This window comes from Meriones unguiculatus, chromosome 2 (assembly GCF_030254825.1).
Source record: "Meriones unguiculatus strain TT.TT164.6M chromosome 2, Bangor_MerUng_6.1, whole genome shotgun sequence".
NCBI lineage: Eukaryota > Metazoa > Chordata > Mammalia > Rodentia > Muridae > Meriones > Meriones unguiculatus.
In genome coordinates this window covers 190481644-190490237 of record NC_083350.1, presented here as the reverse complement: position 1 = coordinate 190490237, position 8594 = coordinate 190481644, and the positions used below count along the sequence as shown (strand labels likewise).

The following is an 8594-nucleotide window of genomic DNA, read 5'->3' as shown; positions in this document are numbered from 1 at the left end:
CCTGGCTCAGGTGCTGCCACCAGCCGCCATTACGGCTTTCTTGTGATGGGCTCTGTCTGCGGCAGAGAGGCTCTGAGATAAGGAACAGAGCTATACTTGCCTGTGGATAAGGATGAGTCCTGGGAGAGCAGTTAGGAAAGAGGCTGGTCTAGAAGCGGCGCTGTGGTTCTCCTCTGAGACTGACAACCTCACCAGCCCGGGAGAGCTGGCTAACTTTCCAGTTTCCAGCATGGCGTCCAGGTGAGCAGGCCCTAGATGCAAGTAGAGAGCTGAGGGTTCCTACTAGGGTCTGAGTGCTGCTACTGCCCTTCAGGGATGCCTTGCCATGCTGGTTGTCGTGGTGCGTAGACTCCGAGGCTCGACAGGTTACGGATGTGCCACTACTTTGGCATCTTTTATAGCACCTTCTAGTACTATGAAAACCAGTCTCCGGGGAGGAGCCTTCAGGTCAGAGCCAGTTCAAGTCTTCTGAGTCCTGTGTCTGAGGTACACGGTATCTCCAGCTATAGGGACCTTCAGCTTCTGCAAGGCAGCTAAGGGCAGCAGCAACAGCCTATGTTGTTTGGGGAGTTTCTTGACCAACAACTCAAGCTGAGGTTTTTCATGCCTGGCTAAGATTCTTGGGGGAGCATTGTCAGCCCAAGTAGCATAGCTTCATTAATATTTCACACAAATACACTTGTATGCTATATGTGAGCTTAGGTAAATATAAAATAATGTTTCTTTAAGGCATTGTCAAATATCCTTAGTGTTATTTCTCCTCCTCCTTCCCTTTAAAGTCTACTCCCCATTTTCCCCATTGTTCTCTTCGTGTCTGCATTTCCCTACTGGCAAAGGATGGTGAACCCTCAGCAAAAACCCATCTCCTCATCATTTGTAATTTTTTTTTTTTTGAGAACTAACTCCATTTAGTGCCTTTGACCACTGTTTAGTTGAATTCTTTGTCTCTTGGAGTTTAATTTGGTTTTCTGTTTATCCTAGATACTAATCTCTCAGGTGCGTATCTGGCAACTATTTTCTCCTGTTTCGGGAGCTACCTTCTCACTTACCAGTTAACTTTGCTGTACAGAAATGTTTTTAGTTTCATAATAGCACATGGGTCGATGTTAGTTTTTTTCCTGTGATACTGGATTCCAATTCAGAAAGCCTTTATCTATACCATATTTTAGCATATTCCATACTTTTCCCTCTAGCAGCCTCAGGGTGTCAGGTCTTATACTGGAACTTCAATCCATTTGGAGTGAAGGTTTATGCAGCATGAGATATAGTGGTCTAATTTCCTTCTTCTATATGCTGCCCGTCTTGTCTTTTAACTGTTCATATCAGACAACATTAGAAAAAAAAGTAAACATTTACATTTGGGTTTTTTTCTGTTGCTGTTCTTGGCCAAATGCCTTTTACATCTTCAAATTTCAAGGACTCTTAAGTAAGGGCATCTTTGAGATTTTCTATGCTGGTATCTAACCACAACTCTACCTCAGACACTCATGATAATCGTAATCCTCAATATAGTTTTGGACTACACCTGAGCCTCCTTGAAAAATTAAAATTCCATTTCTATATTCTTAGCTTTTTGAAGCCAGTGGTTTGGTAAGTTAATACATTCCAAAGGTTTTCCATGATAGTCAACAGGGTGTTAGATCAGACACAAAAAGTGACTGTTAAGGTGGCTAAATTCCAAGATAATTTTGACTCTTCTTCTGCAACATTCCAATTCTGCACAATTTTGAAGTTCTCATTAGTCGATCAGTCTTGTCTAATATTTAAAATACACAGCATTTTTGAACCTTTTTTCGGTTCTTTGTGAATTTCACATTATGCGCCCACTCCCACTCATCTCCCCTCCCCTCGTCCTTGTCCTCCCCAACAGAGGAAAAAGTCTCACTGTGGAGGCTGCAGTGTGTCCCAGTGTGTCCCACAGTGCACCCTTTGTCCACACCTCTGTGCTTGCAGATGTTCACCGCAGTGACCCCTTGGTCTGGTGTGAGGCCTCTGGCTTCGGCTGCTCTGTCGAGAGGGGAGCCTCCCTGGGACTCCTCTGGGACATCCCGTTGTCCTGTCATGGGGGTCCTGTAGTTTTGGGTCTGTAGGACCGGATGCTTCGTGCACTCCAGCAGTTCACCGATGGGGTAGATGCTGGGGTGGGTCAATTCAAAGCCCTGGACCTGGGCCTGCGAGGTATCTGAGCTGGCCGGCCTGCCAGCTCTCACCGGCAATCTCTGCAGCCCGGGCTAGCTCTATCTACCCTGCTGCCAGGCGAGGTGCAGGGCCGGCCCTCCTGAGTGCTGCAGCAGGTAAGGGGCAAGGCCAACTTTCCTTCCTGTTTAGGTGGCAAGGGGTGAGGGTGGGGAGGGCATCTCTTCCTCACCCACCTACTGCTCTACAGACAAGTTGCAGCGCCCACTTTCAGGGCAGCTCACGCATGCCCCCGCCATCAGGGGCAGCTCTCCTGTGCTGCCCAGGCGAGGTGCAGGGACGGCTCTCCTGAGCGCTGCAGCAGGTGGGGAGCAAGGCTGCTCTCCCACTCTGCTGACCTCTGGGACAATTCTCCTCGGAGGTGCCAAGGGGTGAGGCTCTCTCTCTCTCTCTCTCTCTCTCTCTCTCTCTCTCTCTCTCATGTCACTGAATGGCAGACAAGTGCCTGGGCCAGCTCTCCCACAATGCCCAGGTGAGGTGTCGGGCCAGGTCTGTAGCAGACCCTGGCTAGTGCAGGGCCACCGATCCTGATGTGGCTCTAGGTGGCAGCACAGGCCAGGACCCCACTGTGGTTGCAGGTGGCACCACGGCCATTCCCATCAGGCTGCTCCTCACCACCCTCGAGTCTCCAGTTCTGCCCCTCTCCATTGTGCCCACACCCTTCTGTTTCTCTCTCTTCCATCTCTCCCCTACTTAGTTGCTCCTCTTAATGGTGCCCAGGGTCTCTGAGTGTCTGGGGCCATCTCAGGAATGATCTCAGGAGTTCTATGCCCCACTTGTGCACTGTGGCACCAGACAGGGGTCATTTTGGACATGGTCTGCTCCCCTAGGCCTTTGTGGCACTGGACTGGTGGTCATTTAAGGATGGCTCCTCACCCCGGCATGTGGCCTCTCATGATTGTCTGTCTCAGGCTCAGCCAGGGCCAGCTGTTGCAGTGGGGTTGTTTTTCTAGTCTCCAGTTTGCTCATGATCCTGGGAGCCTGTCTGGGCCTGCCTGGTACTAAACTGGTGGTCTAGATGGAGCATTTTTTCAAGGAATTTTGGACCCTGACTTTTCACCAAAACCATTTAGACAATGTAGCACTTTGAAGAAAACAATGCATAAATGCAACCTTCAAAAGCCTTGATCCTTTACAGAATAACTAATAAGGAGGTGACAAAAAGAGGGATTGGTAAAAATGTGAAAACAGTATAGCATGTAGCCTTCTAAGAGTTCTGTCTAGGAGATGTCCCGAAGATCACTTATCACAGCATCTCTTCTCTCCAAATCCCTCTTTCTCCAAATCTTTGGTTTCCTGATCTTAGGCTGCATTTCTTATCCCAGCCTCTTTACTTTTCTGGTACCCTCCTCTTCTTACATGCTTTGTTCTGTGTGCTTTTGATTCTCCTCTCTTGATTAAGAGAACATCCGCATAAGCGGTTACTTCTGATTCAGAGGCTACAATTGTATGCTCTGTCAATGTGTGTGAGAGCTGTGCTCTTGGAAACTAAAATATAAAGGAAATTTAGAGTGCAGCTAGTTAAGTACACTCTAATGGGAAAGAAGTCCGCGCAGGACTCCTGAAGGAAGGTAACCCCACAGTCTGATCAGATTTGAATTTTTGCGGAGATCTAATTTGAACCCAAGAGCACTTAGATGAAAGACTCTTGCATTTGAGGCATGGGTTTAAGGGTCTTTATTGGCATGGAAACTATAAAACAGAAGTTGACTTAATTTTCAGCTTGAGGACCTCTGGTCACTGTGCAGCTCTGGTCCACAATCACTCAAGGATCGAAGTGCCTGACAGGGGACAGACAGGACTGCTCATTGCTCTGAATGGTGCTTCCTGTTTTAGTAATGTAGCAAGAGTTCTCTCCTGCCCTCTGTGGACAGATAGGATGGCTCATTGCTCTGAGTGGCACTTCCTATTTTAGTAATGTAGAAAGAGTTCTCTCCTGCCCTTTGTGGACAGGCTGCCAACATGTTTGCATCCTCAGCAAAGATGTGTAAATAGAAATTACTGAGGAGTTCTTCTGGAAAATCCCCCAAAGGAAAGGGGCTGACTCAACTGGGAAGCAGTTCTGTTCTTCCTTCTTTACACTTAGAAGGAGAGTGTTGTAGCTGTGGCTTTTACAGTAGAAGACATGTGCTGATAATGACACAATGGTAGACTAAAAGGAGTCAGAACATTGAAATAAACAGACATCGAACACAGAGGAAGATAACAAATACTCCAGACCTTGAAATGGAAGTGTTTTGCTTCATCTTGAGCCAGATGAAATGGTGCATATCTACAAACCCAAACTTAAGTGTCTGAGGCAAGAGAACCATGAATTTGAGGCCAGTCTAGGCTACTTGTGGAAATTCTCTGAAATTTTATTAAAATGAAATACACATACTTGTTTTTGGCAATCTCATGCATGTACACAATGTATTTGGTCAGATTGACTCCTTTGCTCTATTTCCCCCTCCTCCTGTCTCTCATTGAGCCCCTTCTTTATGGCTACTCTCCCTTCTGCTTTCATGGTGGTGGTGCTGTGTGTGTGTAAGAGAGAGAGAGAAGGAAAAAGAGAGGGGGAGAAAAAGAGGAAGAGAAAGAGAGGGGGAGGGAGAGAGAGAATGAGAAGGAGGGGAGAGAGAGAAGGAGAAGGGGAGAGAGGAGAAGGGGGAGAGAGGGAGTTCCGTTGGCTTGCTGCTGTGGGTGTGGGAGTGAGCGTGAGCATACAGAGTCCGGGACACAGCCCTGCTGCACCAGGTACTGATCCATTACCTGTTAATGGATCCACAAGGAGGGCTGGGGCCGCGCCGTCTCCTCTTTCACCGGTGAGTAAATGTGGCGGGGACCAGGCTTGTGAAGGTCCGGCGCACTAACCCAGGCTGCTTTGAGTTGGTGCTTGCAATGGCTGTCATATCCAGAAGACAGCGTTTCGCAGTACCTGGGCCTCCCTATCTTCAGACTCTTACAGTCTCTCCACTTCCTCTACTGTGATGTCCCCTGAGCCTTGAAAATCAACACAAAGGCCCATAATTTATGACCCCCCCCACTTCTTCCTTTGCACCAAATAGCCAATTACATCAGACTGGAAGTTGAGCTCTAGTCACTGAGATGAGACACAGCCACCACCTATGTGAGGAATAACAGACAGAGATCGCTTCATGGAGTCTGCTCAGGAGCCTGGTTTGGGCTCTAGAACACTCCTTTTGCAAAAAGAACTTGCCCTGCTTTGTGTGTGTTCCTCTGTGCGGCAGGGAGGTGATTTGGAGATCCGTCCTGGATTTAAAACCCATCACAAAGAGTGTTCACCGGAGATGCTCCCAGCTTTCCCGCCGATCAAGAACTATCCCAGAACACAGGTTCCCCTGGCAGTGCGAAAGGGCATAGGAAAGTTCATCAGTGACCAGAAAACCCCGTTCACAGGAAATGCATTGCACAGCAAGCCATTCCTCGGTGGTCAGGGCAGTACAAAGGCTGTCTGAGGTTCATGAGCGAGAGGCTGGGCCTCTAACGGACTCAGTTTATATCCACGAGGCCTCCTCCTTGGGAAGGGGGGGTGACTGGGTTCTAAGGATGGAAATTTATCAGGCCAAACTCAACTCCAGAGAAAAGAAACAACTTTCCTGAGGTGGGGAAACTGATTCCTGTGGTGAGTCCAGGCTCCTACCCTTGCAGTATGCTTCTCTCTGCCTAATGAAAGTAGCCCAGACCTTGTGAAGGAGGCCTCCAAACCCAAACCCGACTGTCTTCTTTCCGGGCACAGGAGTCTCTTCTTTCCCTCTTTACCAGGGTTACCTCAGAGAGACGGGGAAAGAGGACACAGTGGTTGTGTGGTGGGAAGTCACTTTTCTGGCTGAGTAACAGTGCCATTGAGGCCACTAAGGCTCTAGCTCAGAATTAGCTATTTTTATGAGCTAATTTCTAAAGCTCCTGAATTCGAGATAACATGGAGTTTACAGATCCATCAGATCACGGCGCATACCATGCTTGGGTGGGATAAAACAGCGTCAAGGCTGCCTTCTCCTTCTCAGGCTTTCCATGTGCTCCTAGTACAGCAACACCAACTATGGGCAGGAGGAACACTTCACAAATGCTTTCACTTCCTTCATGGATTTCTTTCCCAGAAACATCTTGTGCATAGAGCTAAGGGGAGGTAAAAATGAGACCCAAATGACACTCAGAGGTATGATCTGTAAGGTAAGACATATGAACTCGTATCATGCTTATTAGATGGAAACTATGGGCCTCTTTCTTGTTTCTTTGCTTCAGTGTTTTGGGCCCATACACCTGAGGGAAATTTCTCCTTCTATATACCTGCTAACCTAACTCAGTTTACAGGCCGCTCATATTCTAACCTTTCTGCCAGCCAGATCCTGCACATTGTGTTCTCGAGTCTAGTCAAAGGAGTGCACCTGTACCTCCGCTCCACACACAAACTGCAGGTTCGGCCCAGCACATACATCCTGCATGTCAGCCTAGTCCCTATGTACATCTGACTTCATTCTACAGAAGCCGTATCCAGTGCTTAGGTCCACCCTGGTCTCCACACCCTTTGCTCTGCTCCAATATGCTCCATGCATTTCAGACACAGAACTAACAAAAGAAATCAACATATACAGAGCTTGTCAAAAAATACAAATAACATGAAAGATCAAGCAGCATTCCAACCCTCCCCCACCAATCTGCCAGTGCCATTGAGGTGTTTGGCGACAGGAATCTAGATGAACTCCAGGACACAGAACTTAGGAAGAACAACTATAAACTTCATCAGAGAAGTCAGGGAGTTTAAAGAAGACACAAGGAAAGCTCAAAGAACTTAAAAAGGGCAACACTGAGTAATGCCTAAGACACACAGATGGCTGCTGTGTCCTGTGTGCGTCAGCAGGCGGCAGAGGGGAGAAAGGCTATGTCTACACTCAGCGTTCCCACCTGTGACGGTGAGTGATGAATAGCTCCCTGAAAAAGGTGAGCCTGAGATGACCGCAGTCTGGCGCAGGAGGCCCAGATGGGCTCCCAGGACAAGAAGCAAGCCAGAGACTAGAAGACTGGGACCAGGGCCACCAGGCGGGAGCGCACTCCAGAGACAACCCCAGACACTCAGAGAAGCAAGTAAGTGGTGGAGAAATGGAAGAGAAAGAGAAACAGAAGGATGTGTGCTGGTGTAATGTTCTCAGGGAATATACACAATTTACCCTTGTTCATTCAAATGCTCATTTGAATATACACAATTTACCCTTGTTCATTCAAATGCTCATTTGAATATACACAATTTACCCTTGTTCATTTCATTTGAATATACACAATTTACCCTTGTTCATTTCAAATGCTCATTTCGGGACATTGCATTGTGATGTTTATTATAAGCATCACCTGTCTCAGGTCTGTGTAAACGTGCCACCATTTGCTCTCTGTAATTTCAATAAAACAACCAGCTAATGCTGAGCAATGGAGAGAATAGGGTGAGACATCCTGTTCCAGAAGGGAGGAGAAAGAAGCAAGTGAGAGGAGAGTTAGGCAGGAGAGGACTTGGAACCACAAGGAGAGATGAACCTGACCTAAGATATGACTAAATGCAAGTATAATGAGGGAAATCTGAATGGGAGGAAACTATGTGGGCTTGGAGGTTTAGGAGGGAGTAACTATTGCCCAGCATTGTGCTCTAGGTTAATTAAATAAATCCTAGTCTCTGTGTGGTGATTTGGGTATACAGCTGGTTAAGGAATAACCACTGCTTAACTAAAAGATAAATCAATAATGAATATTAATAACCAACAACAAATGGCAAACCAACATGTGGCAGAATTTGCAGTAATCTAACAAGAACTTACATAGAAAGTAAAACTATAGGGCAGTTTGTTCTGTCCTTAAAAAAAGCCGTTCCTGAAGTAGGAGCTCACAGATTCCTGATGAGACAGACCCCCTGCAGAGCAGCAAGGCCTCCAGCAGGCTGCAGAAGAACATAAAAACTCTAGAGAGGCAGTTTCTTTAGGTAGAGAAAAAAGTGGCTCTTTAACAAGGAAGCTTCTCTAAGCCAGACTTTGCTATCCAAGGCAGAAAGCAAAATCCCTTTGAGAAGGGGCTCTTGCCTATCAGGGAGCAAACATTTGTGGACCAAGTAACTTCCTAGAGTGAGGAAGGGGTCAGGATCCAGTGAGAGAAAAAATACCTCTCCCTGGAAGCTGGATCCAGAGACAGACAGAGAAGCCTCAAACATCTGACCCGGTGAGGTATGAAGGGGATGCTGGGTCTGACATCAGAGGTTTGTCAAGACACTGGAACAAGGCTAGTGGGACCATCTGTATGCTAACAATTTGTCTTGATCCTACTCTTCTATGGGAAGAAGTGAGTAAATTTATTACTTTTTCTAGTATTGATTAGTTTCTGACGGCATTCTTTCCATAAATATTTAGTATAATGAGTAT

At 47.0% G+C, this 8594-nt stretch overlaps 1 pseudogene; it reads left to right on the top strand.

Annotated features, from left to right (window-relative positions):
- Positions 1–7009: 7009 nt before the first annotated feature.
- On the top strand, positions 7010–7132 carry LOC132652651 (small nucleolar RNA SNORA17; annotated as a pseudogene).
- The last annotated feature ends 1462 nt before the right edge of the window (positions 7133–8594 follow it).